At 44.9% G+C, this 13,257-nt stretch overlaps 1 protein-coding gene across 4 annotated transcripts in view; it reads left to right on the top strand.

The window, feature by feature from the left end:
* TSPAN4 (tetraspanin 4) overlaps positions 1-13,257 on the top strand; it is a 708,227-nt gene that overhangs the window by 372,698 nt on the left and 322,272 nt on the right. The gene's annotated exons all lie outside the window — the stretch shown is intronic.

Below are 13,257 nucleotides of genomic sequence, written 5' to 3'. Positions count from 1 at the left end.
TCTAATTGATGCCAAAGTTGTCAAGCTGCAATCAGTGAGTGTCTAATATTAAAAAACCCAGCAACAACAACAAAAACAAAACTTCCCTCTTATAGGAAACTGTGTACACTGGCTTCCAATGACTCGACACACTAGTTTATAAAGTATGCAGGTAGGTCTGCTCAAGGAAATCAGATTCGTAAATTCGCCTGTGCCAAGGCTAATCTTGGCATTGTTCTCTCTTTGTCGGAGTTTGACACCCAGGACTTGGTGAGGCCGAGGAGGGATCGTACCAGGAGCCATGGTGCTTATGGCTGCATGTGGAGTTGCCAAACAGAGCATGTGGCAGTGGTGAAAGCATCCCAGGGTGAGATTCCTTGGAGCAATTTTCTCATGTAGTGCACAGATTGTGGAATTTGTGCCCTAGGTTTGTTGAGGAAAATGTGCCATTAGAGCCACTTTCAACCATAAGGAATCTTGTACGAAAAGGTGAATTTTAATGGGGGGTTAGTTTCTACAGAAGCCCTTCCTATGGTTATTATGCAGAGGATGAGGGGAGAGGCAGCTGTCATCCTAGTATGGTATCTTACAGCTGGCTGAAGGGAGAGGAGAGGACACATGGCTCCTTTGGGAGTACTGTCAGTTCCACGCTGTTGGCAGGCCAACAAGGGGCACTCACAAATAGAGTAACAAACTCCATCCCTCCTCTCCTCTCTCCCATGTTGGGTTAAGAACTTGTCACATCCATCACATCTGCCTGATCTTCACCAGTCCTGTGAGTATCCTGGTTCTGTGACAAGGGGTGACCTCCAAACTCGTACCAGACTCTTGGGACTAGGAGCAGACTACTGCCCTTCCTCCTGAATTACAAACCTTGTCACAATGCTGCCTTTGTCCATACTCATTTAACTGCACAGGCATCACTGTGGCTGCGTAACTGTTAATCTAATCTGATAGTTGTGTAACTAGTATCCTACCACACACCCTGGTAGTGAAATCCGAGTGTCTAACTGAGGGGAAAATTCTGCTAAGGCAGGCTGCACTGATGTACCTAAGAGTAGAGTCGGACACCTTAAACCCGATCCAGAGCCTGTTGAGGTAAATAGCCTGTTGAGGTAAATAGCCTGTTGAGGACTCTCAGGGTATGTCTACACTACAGTGTTATTTCAAATTATCTTATTTCAAATTAGTTAATTTGAAATAAGATATTTCAAAATAACGCGTCAATACACAAAATGCATTTCGAAATAGCGTTTTGCTATTTCAAAATAGCGCGTCCACACTGAGTGGATGTTGAATCGCATTTAAGGCTGGCCGGAACCAGGTCCAGCAGGGCATCAAGTCAGGAGTTACTTTGTGGGGCTGCTGCCTGAGGCTATCTGAGGTCTGTGCTTAAAGGGACCTCCTGGACAGCTGGTTCTTAGCTTTCCCTGCTTGCTTGCCTACCTCGATGAGGGACAGCAAAGCATTTTGTCTCTGCATGCTCTGGTTGCCCTCACTTGGCACACCACAGCACTCTGCAACATGGAGCCAGAGCTGCCCCAGAGCACTCTGGTACTTCTCATGGACGCGTTGCTGCGAGTCTGGCTGCACTTTCTGCAGGCTGCCATCCTGGAGGTCCATCGGGGGGCTGTCAGTATCCAGGAGGCCCTGTGGGAGAGCTTCCACCCTGAGGAGCACTAAGAGCCTCCCTGGTCTGCCCCATTGTGGGCTTGTGCCTCATTCCTCCCTCACATCCTTCCACTTACTCCTCCCTAACCCCCCTTCCTGATGTCAAATAAAATACATGTAATATCGTGAACACAGACTCTCTTTATTTAACAAAACTGTGAGGGAGGGAATGAAACTCTGGTGAGACTGGGGAAAGGAGGCATGAGAGGGGAGAAGAGAGGGTGGGAAAGGGGAGGGGGAAACCTGGGAGGAGGGAGCTGGAAGGGGAAGCAAGGGGAAGAAGGGTGAGGGGAAGCTCTGGGCTCAGGGTAGGGGGGTCTCGCCGGACCACCTTGATTGTCATGCAAACCTGTTCCTGGGTTTGCATGTGGCCTTTGGTGGCCAGTCTGGCAGCTATTCTGCCATGGATGGCTGCATTCCTCCATCTAGTGCGGAGATCATGGAAGTTGGGGGCATCCCCCCCAACCTGAATAAGGTCCATGATCTCCACCCTGGACCAGAAGATGCCCGCCTTCTCCGGACCCTGGCAGGCTCCTGGGAGCTGTCAGACTGCTCCTGGGGAGCAGTGGAGGGCTGGCTGCCAGTGGCTTGCTAGCCCATGTTTTGGGGCCACTGGGTCAGGGGCAGTGACTGCTGGCTCTGGGCTGGCAGGCTTGGAGCTGGCACAGGCACTGTGGCCAGAGTCTACCCCTTTAAGGGCTCCAGGGACAGAGGAGGGAGAGGTGTGTTCTTGGTTGAGGCTGGAGTGGTCACCAGGGCACCCTGGGAAGGCTGGAGGCCCCCTGTTTTGAAATAAGTGTCTACACAGCACTTATTTCAAAATAGCTATTTCGAATTTGGCGTTATTGCTCGTGGATTGAGGTTTACCAAATTTGAAATAAGCGCTCCGCTATTTCGAATTAATTTTGAAATAGCAGTTTGGCTGTGTAGATGCTAGTAAAGTTATTTTGAAATAACGGCTGTTATTTCAAAATAACTTTGCTGTGTAGACATACCCTCATTGACTTCAGTGAATTTTGGATTGGGTTCCCAGTACAATGGACTATTTGTCCTCTGAGATAGTCACAAACATAATCTGTTCCTCAATACTAGATTGTTAAGAAATCAGGGAAGGTCTCTAGAGCTGGGTCCTTGGAGAACTGGAATAACTGAGATGGTCTAGTGGGCTATTTGCTGAAGGGATTTTTAATCAAAAACAGACGGAGGCAAGCAAAGATTAGTTTTTGCTGATTTCAGATAGACTTTGGCCAAGGAATTCTCCACATATCAGCATTTTCACCAGGCTTGCGTTGCCAAAGAAATACTTTCCAGTCTTTGACATAATAAATGTCCTTGCACAGCATAGGTACAGCTGTAGATTTATGATAGTTTACCAAGGGCTCAGATAAAACGGGTGGACACTAACAAATAGTGACTTCAAGTAAGCATTTCTTCCCTGAAGCACAGGCTTCGGTGGCACTCAGAAAAGACTATCAGGAATTCTAATGAAGGATTAATAGGCTCACAAATATACACCATTTTAAAGCAATATTATTAGTACTGCCAGCCCTGCATGGCAATCTTCAAATGCCTGGCGAGGATTATGCATTAAGTGCTCCCAAAGATACCTTCTTCACCCCATCCCATCAAATCAGAAATTCTGTCTCACCCCAGTGAAAATACCTTGACACTGTAATAAGGAAAGAGATACAGTGTGAAACTCCTATGGGTAGAACACCATCTCTGTTTCTTTATTTCATAAACCTGCTTGATATCTTAGAAGTTATTTTTAGATCATCCACAGTTCCATGTCCCTGCCTTCATTAGTTTCAGCTATAAGGATCCAATCCTCAGATGTACCTGAGCTGAGCTTGCTGATGTTTTCCATCTCTGGCAATGTAGGGGCTCATCAGGAGCAGGTGTAGACCCTGGCATATTTTAGAGCATCTTCAAGTCTGCTGTGTTTTGTGATAGCAAGAACAGTTCCCTATGGATCAGCTGGCCCTCACTTCTGACATGCCTCTGTGCGAAAGGATGAGGAAGTAAGTGGCATAAAGCTCTGCCAAGCCCAGATTCTCCTACATCAGAGAGTTCTCAGCTGCCCCTTTCAGACTGCTTCATAGTCAGTTCGTGCTGCTTTGCCAGTGCCATGTGAATTTATAGGGTGCTGAGAATCAAGACTACGGTGTTGTAGGGGAGTCTAATTGTGAAGGATGCATCTCTGTTCCACAAGGTAAGTCAGAACATTCAAGTAGTCCTGTTTTCTGAACACTCTTAGTTGCTTTTTTGCAAAATTCTTTAAAAGCAATAATAAGGCTTGTCCACAACTTTCAACACTTAGCCCTGCTCTGCACTAGGATTTTATTTTGAAATAACCCCCTTTAGGTGGAATTAATAAGCAGTGCGTCCACACTACCAAGCCTGTTGTTTCGAAATAATGGTCCAATTATTTTGAAATCTGTATTCCTGCTTTCTTCGGGGAATAACGCTAATTTCAAAATAGCTATTTCAAAATAGTGTTAGTGTGGACACTCCACTGCTGCTATTTTGTAATAACTACTCCCCAGAAGCTTCAGGGGGTAGCCGAGTTAGTTTGTCCATGTAAACTGAAAAAAACAAGAAATTGTCTGGTAGCACTTTATAGTCTAGGCTCTAAGTTGAGGTAGCGAGTCCACATTAACAGAGCCTGCCTCGGACTAATTTTGAGGCTTCCCCATAGTGTGCACATGCTATTTCGATTTTGTAAATCAGGAGTTATTAAATCAATTTGAGTTATTTCAAAATAGGCCATATCTACATTAGGAAACTTGAGCTATGTCTACATTGCGCTCTCTTGCGCAAGAACATATGCAAATGAGACACAGCAATGAATATCGCTGTGCTTCATTTGCATACTTAATGAGCCACCATTTTTGCGCAAGAGCCGCTGTGCCTGAAAATAAGCAGTAGAACAGCTCTTGCACAAGAGGGGAGTTTTGCGCAAGAAGGAACAGTGTAGACTGCTCCTTCTTGCACAAAAGCCCCTTGTGCAAAATGGTGGCTCATTAAGTATGCAAATGAGGTGCAGTGAAATATTCATCACCGTGTCTCATTTGCATATGTTCTTGTGCAAAAAAGTGCAATGTAGATGTAGCCTTAGAGAGAAACTCAAAATTACACTCCTTGGGCCAAATCACTAGAATCCACAGAGCTGACTTTGCATTTGTTAGAACTGATAGAATTATGCCAACTTATGCCAGATGTGGATCTCACCCATCCATCACTGTGATGTCCTAGCTACATATTTTGCTGTGGGAATATTAGGAGAGTTGATAAAATTCACAGTGAGAGAGAGGAAAAAAATTGTAAATCAAGGAAATTGTAAATCTATAAGCAGCAGTAAGGTGGGCAGGGGGACAGAAGACGGTGCTGGGGGGAGATGGCTTAAAAACTGGTTCCACCTAGGACCAGCTGCATGGTGCTGCCTACCCCCCCCCCCCCCCCCCACTCTCTACCTCTATCAGAGGCAGTGGTGGTAGACAGGAGAGGCTGCTGTGAAGCAGCCTCTGCCTGCGGTGGCCCCAGGCTCACTGTGGGCAGAGGTTGCTCTGGCAGCAGGGTTCCTAGCCAGTGTTCCCTCTAAGCTGGGCAGCAGCACAGCTTCACGGGTGATTAATCAGCACGACCCAGTCAGAGACTCAAAGCTCTGTGCAGGGAGCTGACTGAGTGGGTGGGGCTGATTAATCATCTGTGAAGCTGTGCAGCAGAGGGAGCCCCTGGCCTGGCCACACACAGGGGCTACTCCGGCTGTAGTCTCTGGCCGCGGTCATCCCTGGCCGCCGCAAACAGGGACTGGTGTCAGAGCAGCCACCATTCATGGTGGAAAGGTCTGGCTGAGGGCAGGGACTACTCCACGAGCAGCCCCTGGCCATAGCTAGCCTTGGCCGCCACAAACAGAGGCTGCTTTGGCACCAGCCCCTGTTCGTGGCAGAAAGGGCTGGCCTCTGAGAACAGGGGCTTCAGGACTCAGTGTGAGCCGGGACCAAACAGTCTTGGCTTGCACTGGTCCGGGACACTGCTCCTCTGCATTTAAATGTAGTAAGAACCCAGCGGCTCTTACTATATTTAAAGTGCAGAGCTGCAGCGTGGGTGGCTCCTGGAGCCAGTACGAGCCAGGAGTGCTTAGTCCTGGCTCAAGCCGACTCCTGGCACTGTGCCTGCTGCAGCTCTGCAGAGTGGCTCTTATCAACTAATCATGAAGTCAATAGAATTGTATCGACTACACGGTTAGTTAGATAACGGCAAGTTAACATCCCTTGTGTCTAACAGGTAAGAAATTTCAGTAGGGGAATATAAGGTTGAATGTCAAAATTTGTGCTGATTTAATTAGCTGGATGCTGATCTAATCTTTTAAATATAGCTAGATCCATTTGTTTTGTTACTTTTTTGGGGTGGAGGAATCAATAAAATATAAAGCGGTGGGAAAGAGAAAAAGAACAAAATGAAAGCAATGGAAAGAAAAAGGAGGCAAGAAAGGGGGCAAGGAGAGTGACATAGCCTCCACCGGACAGGAGTTAATGAAAGACTTCTAAACAATCAGACCAGATCTTTTCAGATTTGCCTGAGGTTCCTCAATATTGCTTAGGTGGAAGAACATATTTGCCTCCAGGGACAGAAGCTGGCTTGGAAGCTAGAGAGTGATTAACATTTACAAGAGGGACCTCATTTGGATCCATTTACACCAGCAGAGAATTGGGTCCCTAAATATCTTGATTAGAATTAAAACTAAATATTTGGTGAATTTAAATGTCAGTTTTCATTTTCAGGCACTTACCTTGTGCGGTGAGTTGCAATATTTTATTCTGAAGCTTTCTCTGCTGATTCTGCGTCTAAAGCCAGATCTGATTTCTCATTCTTCTGTATGCTAAGCATGGGGAGTCAGAAAACAAAAGCGCATGCCCCTGCCTGCACATAAAATTTCGCAAATAGCAGGAGTTTCCCTTTTTTTGCTTGAGTGGCTACAGAGATGTCAGGGAAAAAGAACCCCCTGCTGTTTACTGTCAGTATTTAGGATGAGATAAGCCTCTATGGTTCCTTATACATCAAGAAGAAAGGATAATAGCTGATGGCATTGTATTAATCTGGCTAGTCATATTTTCCTTAAACAGGCACCGTGCTTTTCATATTAAAATGTAATAGTCACCTAGTGTTTTTGTTTATTATTCCTTTTCAGATACTCTGTTTAAGCTGTTTAATTTGCTGCAAACTGTTTCATATTTCGGTTTCATTTTAAACACTCGCCGGTGAAGCTGGCTTTATAAGCATTATATTCTGGATAGGAGCTGTAGAACCTTGATAATATTTTGGCTTCGCTTCCTGTAAAAACACATTTTTTTTTAATTTATCCTCAAAAGTTACTGTCTTTCAGATGGAAAAGACCAAATAAAAAAGAAACTCTAGTTCCCTACAGGTGCAATTAAGTACTTTTAAAATACAGAAGTTTATGGTTATATTTCGGCTGGGATTTTTAAAGGACCGTAAAGGAATTAGGTATCAGCTGGGATTTTTGGAAAATCACAACCTCAGACTCCTAAATATGGTCCTGATTCAGTAATGCATTTAAGCATGTGCTTAACTTTATGTACACGAGCAATTCAATTGAAGTGTCTTGCTGAACTGGGGCCTAAGTGACCTGATCATCAAAAGTGCCAAGCACCGAGCAACTCCCATTAGAATAATAGAATACTAGAACTGGAAGGGACTTTGGGAGGTCAAATCCAGTCCCCTGCCCTCATGGCAGGACCAAGCACCATCTAGATCATCCCTGTTAGGTGTTTTTCTAACCTGCTCTTATATATCTCCAGTGATGAAGATTCCGCAACCTCCCTAAGCAGTATTTAACCACCCTGACAGTTAGGAAGTTTTTCCTAATGTCCAACCTAAACCTCCCTTGCTGTAATTTAAGCCCATTGCTTCTTGTCCTACCATCAGAAGTTAAGGAGAATAATTTTTCTCCCTCCTCCTTGAAACTCACTGAGTATAACGTCTGGGTACTCATCCATTTTGAAACATATTTTAGGGGCCTGTGTGTGGATGTAGGAGCTTAACTTTCACCTTTTCACAGCTGCTTTAACATACTGCCATCTCAAGTCATCGTACCTGTGGGCAGTTACTGTGATTTTTGTGTCTGATTCATCACTTTGTACTAGATGATGAAAGCACATGTTCTGACTGTGTGTTTGAAGTGCTATTTATTGGAACCTCAGTCGCTCTTTCAGATTAGAAGGTGCAACCTAATTTTAAGAAAGCTATTACAGAAATTACAGCGATGCTGTATAGGGCTGCTGATTCTGCCTGGAAATGTCTAGTGAAGATTCTCTTTGGCCTGCAACTCCACTTATACAGAATGTCACATGTGATCTGCTTTTTTTCTGTTCCCTTGTTCTTTATTGCCGAGGGCATTGGCAGGAGAACTGGTCTTTTGTTTCTTAAGAGTTGATCTGCTTCAGCTGCTTATCCCTTCCCAGAAGCAATAATCCTCTCTGCTCATGACATAAAAATAAACAGTCATTCCAAGAGAACATAGGGAAGCTCCTCACTTGGGCCACTAAACATTAGATGGGGCAAAGCACTAAGCCATTAAAAATCCTGCCTAACATGGAGGAGACCTCCAAGTGGCGCTCATGGAACTTTGAGCTTGATTCTAAATTCTCCACCAAATACTGTTTTCCCAGTGATTACCGTGGGTTTAGGATACTGTGGCCAGGTCCTGAGTTTTCAGCTGGATTCTCTGGTTGAAAAGGGGACTTGGCAGTGTCTGGTCAGATCTACTGAGCTGATATCCAAAGTCTGGTTACTGCGGGCAGGAGAGGTGTTGGGTCATCAGCCATGCCAGCCCCTACTGAGCCTGGGTTGCTCCCTATCTGTGTCAGAAAACTGCAACTCCCAGTTCCGGCTCTGCAGACAAGTCCCTCCTGACTTGGGCAGTGGGGTGTAAGGGGAAAAGCAGTGAGCAGTCAGCATGGGGCTGACAGAGAAAGGGGAGAGACAGGGCGGGGGCAAGAATAGGGCAGGGTAGGTGTCTTGAAGGATAGAGGCAGGGCAAGGGAGATTCTGACACTCCTACTGGAGTTTCTAAGTTTTAAATATTTCCAAGTAGGCAAGTCTAGTTTAAGAGCAAGTACGTGAACACACACACACACACATATCTGCACCTCTGTTTCGTTTGCTCTGGTAGTTGGGCTTGAAAGTGCTAGAATTTTCATGATCAAATCCCATGTGTCCAGATGGGTTTGTGGGTGTAACTTCCATCACATTTGCATGCACATAATGAATTATGTCACCTTTGCATATTGCACAGAAAAAGTGGGGCAATTTCTGTGTATGCAACTTTTGCACATGCATAAATCATGCCTCAAATATCTTCCATCTATAGTTTTATTATTTCCATAGCAACTAATTATGCCATGAACCTAAGATCATGACTTCAGGTGTATATCAGCAGGAGAGAAAAAGCTGTTCAAAAGTGAATATCCTTTTTTTTTTCATGCAAATTTCCTTAATTTATAAGGGATAAGGAAAGACAATTTTAGAAAACATATCTTCTACAGAAGTGCAATTGTTTCAGAGTTGAATGTGTTTCAAATTATTGTTGGAGGCGGCAGTAGCTCTTAAAAATGTTAAGGCGTTTGGGTACCAAAAGGCAGGTGAATTCAAATATTTGAGCAAAGCTTTAGGATTTCTGTCTTTTTTCCTGCCATCAGAGCTTCACTGACATTCTTTTAATATCCATGGCTTAGCCTCTTTAAACTGAAAGCTGTTGAAATTACTAATGTCAAAACAAGAACCCTGCAAATAAAAGGAAGGAGTGTTGGAATAAACAACTGCAAAGCAAATCCCTACGGCCTTTCCTATTAAATCAGTTTCTCACTGGAAGAGGTTCCACTGCGATTATGAACTTTTTCATAATTCTTTCCATGATAAAAGGCTGTTAAATTGATACTCATCCTAAGCGTGCCTTTCCATCATATGTCAAAATATTACTACTCAAGCCAAAGTGATGGAAAGTGAAAGATAAACTTTTCAGGTATTGAGGGAGAAGGAGAAAAAGAATTTGGAAGTGTCCTGAATATTGGAAGAGCCATATATAGCCCCCAGATAACAGGCCAAAATGGCATTAAAGATGGTAGTTTGATTAATCATTATAGAGAAAGGGGTGAAGTTGAGCAGGTTTAGGACAGAGAGATAAGGAGTTTGGTTTTCACGTTGTTAAGTGTAAGCAGAAAAGTGTAAGAAAAGGCAGTTAAGCAGAGTTGTCATAACCACGAGGTATGACTAGCAGCCTGGGGACTAAGGAGTTAATTATGTCCCTGTACCTAGCCAGGTATCTGCTCAGCCAGTAGAAATGCAGATAGGGATTTCAAACTGAGACAAAGGAATTTTGGGGTTTTCTCTCCTTTGTCTCTGAGCCAGTTCACTCTCCAGGACTGAAAAACCCCCTCTCCCAGGGAACCCCATTCCTGGAGTTCACCACCCTCTTAGGACAATAGTAACAGAGTCAAACCTGCATGAGCACGGCCCCGATGCTCAATCACCCCAAACCAAACTGGTTCCCCACAGAGCGGTAGCTGTCCGGCGTGGCCAGCTTCCAAATAGGGATGGTGACCTGCTTCTGGAGGGGGAGACGGGTCACAAGTGGGTGTTCCCTTGCCTGAGAGAAGGAGCGAGTCACTTGTAGAGCTCCAGGAAGCTGACCTTCTGCATGCAGAAGTTCTGGAGTCACTGCTGGTTGTCCCACCTCTCCATGGCCATCCGGTCCCACCAGTTGGAATTGGTGTCCTGGCTCCAGAAGCAGTGGTGCACGGTGTGTGCAGGGAGGGATGAGAGGGGCTGTGGGGTAAGGAGGTGCCCCAGAGTGAGCTGCTGGTCCTGATTCTGCAGTGCCACGTGGGCAGCCTGCAGTAACTGAGCCAGGAGTTGCAGCAGGAGGTCTAAGAGCTGGCGATTGCTTTGCAGCAGGTCCACCTCCATGGCGGAAGTGCTGTGGTGTCCACGAGGGCAACCAGAGCACGCAGTGAGAAGAGTTTGCTGTCCCTCAAGGAGGAAGGCAATGTAGAGGAGACTTGAGATATGGCTGTAGAGGGGAGCCCCATTAAGCATGAACCTCAGATAGCCTCAGGCAGCAGCTCCAGGAAGTGACTGCTGTCCTGATGCCCTGCCTGGAGTGCTTCCGGGGGCCTTTAAATGTGATTCAGGCACCAATCAGTATGGACGTGCTGTTTCGATAGAATTCTGCACTATTTCAATGGGGATTTCAAAGTAGTTATCACAGGAGTCATTATTCCAAAATAACGTATTTCTAAATAACACTGAAGTGTAGACGTCCCTTATGAAAATAACTGCGGAGGACATAGGCAGAGGCACAGAAAGTCGACTTCTAAATTGAATGGAAAATTCCCTTTGGATTACCATTCCATTCATGTCCTCATTCTGGAATATTGACAGATGCCAGGTACATTTGGCTGTGCCAAGTGGATGTGTGTCCCAGAGGCACCTCGAGACGTTTGGTGTGGGCAAAGTGGTTTAAAAGGAAACAAGCAGGATTAAATAACGATCACAAAGAGTTTGTATTGAGAGGGTCATGCAGAGGCTGTCTCCATATTTAAATCCCCTTTGTCTACAAAGGTTTGGTCAAACATTAATGAATCCCCATCATCCCTTTGCGAGTGGCTCAGTATTGTTATGGACGCGGTACACTACCAGTCTGTCTCTTGAGAAGATACTGGAGCCACCTCATAGAAATCAAATGATTCAGAATTTTCATCCTCTCCTGGGCTTATCTGCTGCAATCAGGGGCTAAGTAGGGAAGGGTTAAGGCTCTGTAAGGTTGAGGCAGTGGATCTGCCTGCCTACCTAGCAGGAACCAGGGAGACAAAGAGGAAAGTATCTGTCCTGAGATACAGGAGAAGTAAATGGTGAACCAGAAGCTCAGTCGTGGAAGGATTGTTTGTTTTGGTCTATATTCATATTCTACATGAGAAGGAATCTATAAAGGAGATGGAGTTTGTACCTGGAAGGAAAGGAAGGAACATCTGCTGTAGGCCTGGAAGATTTCCCCTCCTCCCCCTGCTTGTGAAATATCTTTGTTTTTACAGATAAGAAAAATGGGGTGCAAAAAAGTTGTTGCTTACCCAAGGCAGTAGAGCAGAAATGTTCTTAGCACCTGTGACAGTGCTTTCTCTCTAATGCTAACAGCAGGTGTGTGCTGCGCATTTATAATGTTCAGAAGATGATGAATGGAATTATTAGCAATTTGTAAATGAACTGAATCGGGGCCTTGTTTGCTTTTGCTGTTTAATAAATTGATTGCTTTCTGTGTGTGCACGCACACGCATGACCTGGTTTTATCTGGCCTCTTTCTTGCACCTGAACAAAAATATCAGCCGGCCACTTCTTCATCCGGCCCCAAAATGCGTGGCAAGAGACAGTCTCAAGGGCTTAAATATAAATCGCTAAGAAAGGCAAAGGATGGCAGAAATGAGGTGATTAATATTACAGATGGGGAGCTGAGATAGAGGGAAATCAAAAATGTCTTGCCAGGGTCATGCAGGGAGTATGCGGCAGACCAGGGAACTGAGTCCAGCTGTCCTGCATCCTAGTCCAATGCTTTAACTACAAACACATCCTTCCTCTCTGAGAAGTTGCATTGTAGGACAGTTTTTCTGAGAGTTGCTGAAGTGTTACAGCAGCTTGGGCCCATTGTGGGGCGGCGAGACCCACCCACAGAGCATGAGCCTACCCAATAGATTATATGGTAAGGAAAAACCGGTAAGTAGAGAAGTAAATACAATGACATAGCATTCTACTTTAAAACCAGTGAGTAGTCCCGTGGCGCCTGAGAGACACACAAAAGTCTATAGTATCATGAGCTCTCATGGGCAAAACTCAATTCTTCAGATGTTGAGCTTTATACTAAGTGACAAGTCAGATGATATTGATGGTGGGGGGAGTAAAATACCACTAAGAAAATATAGATAGATCAGTCTAATATATATCTATATAAAAATGTGTGTGTGGGTAACTGTTATGACTTATCTAAAATCTGATTGACAGTCATACATGGATTAATTAATACATGTATTGTTATCTGTAGCACTCGCTGTACGAATGTCTATAGCACACCCTATATGTGTGCCTGTGAATCTGGATGTGTAATATATACATTCTGAATCCTTGCAGGGCCAATTGCATTTCAGATCAAATCTAAATTCAGTTGCTCCTTGCTGAGAACTATAAATCTGAGGAGCCACTAGCAGCTAGGATGATTAAAACCTGTTCCAATCTTTGATGCATACAGGACTGATAGAGAATAAAATTACCCAGGGGAATGGACCTGGTTAAATCTAAGATACCTACTGTAGTCCCTCCACCTGTGCAGTGATTGGTTAAAAGCAGCTTATGTTGGATTCGCTGAGAAGAAACCAAGGGGAGGTTTTTATTTTAAACAAGGTAGTGGTGGTGGGGAGTAATGTTGTCTGAGGGTAATTTTGATTGGCTGGGGGAGAGAAGGAGCCGGAGAGAGTGCTGAGCAGGCATTCATGAGATACAGTAAGAACGCTCATTCTCTCTGCCTCTCGCTCCAGCTGCAGG

The sequence above is a fragment of the Pelodiscus sinensis genome, chromosome 5, assembly GCF_052426305.1.
Source record: "Pelodiscus sinensis isolate ZL-2025 chromosome 5, ASM5242630v1, whole genome shotgun sequence".
NCBI lineage: Eukaryota > Metazoa > Chordata > Testudines > Trionychidae > Pelodiscus > Pelodiscus sinensis.
This window is presented reverse-complemented; position numbering and strand designations above follow the sequence as displayed.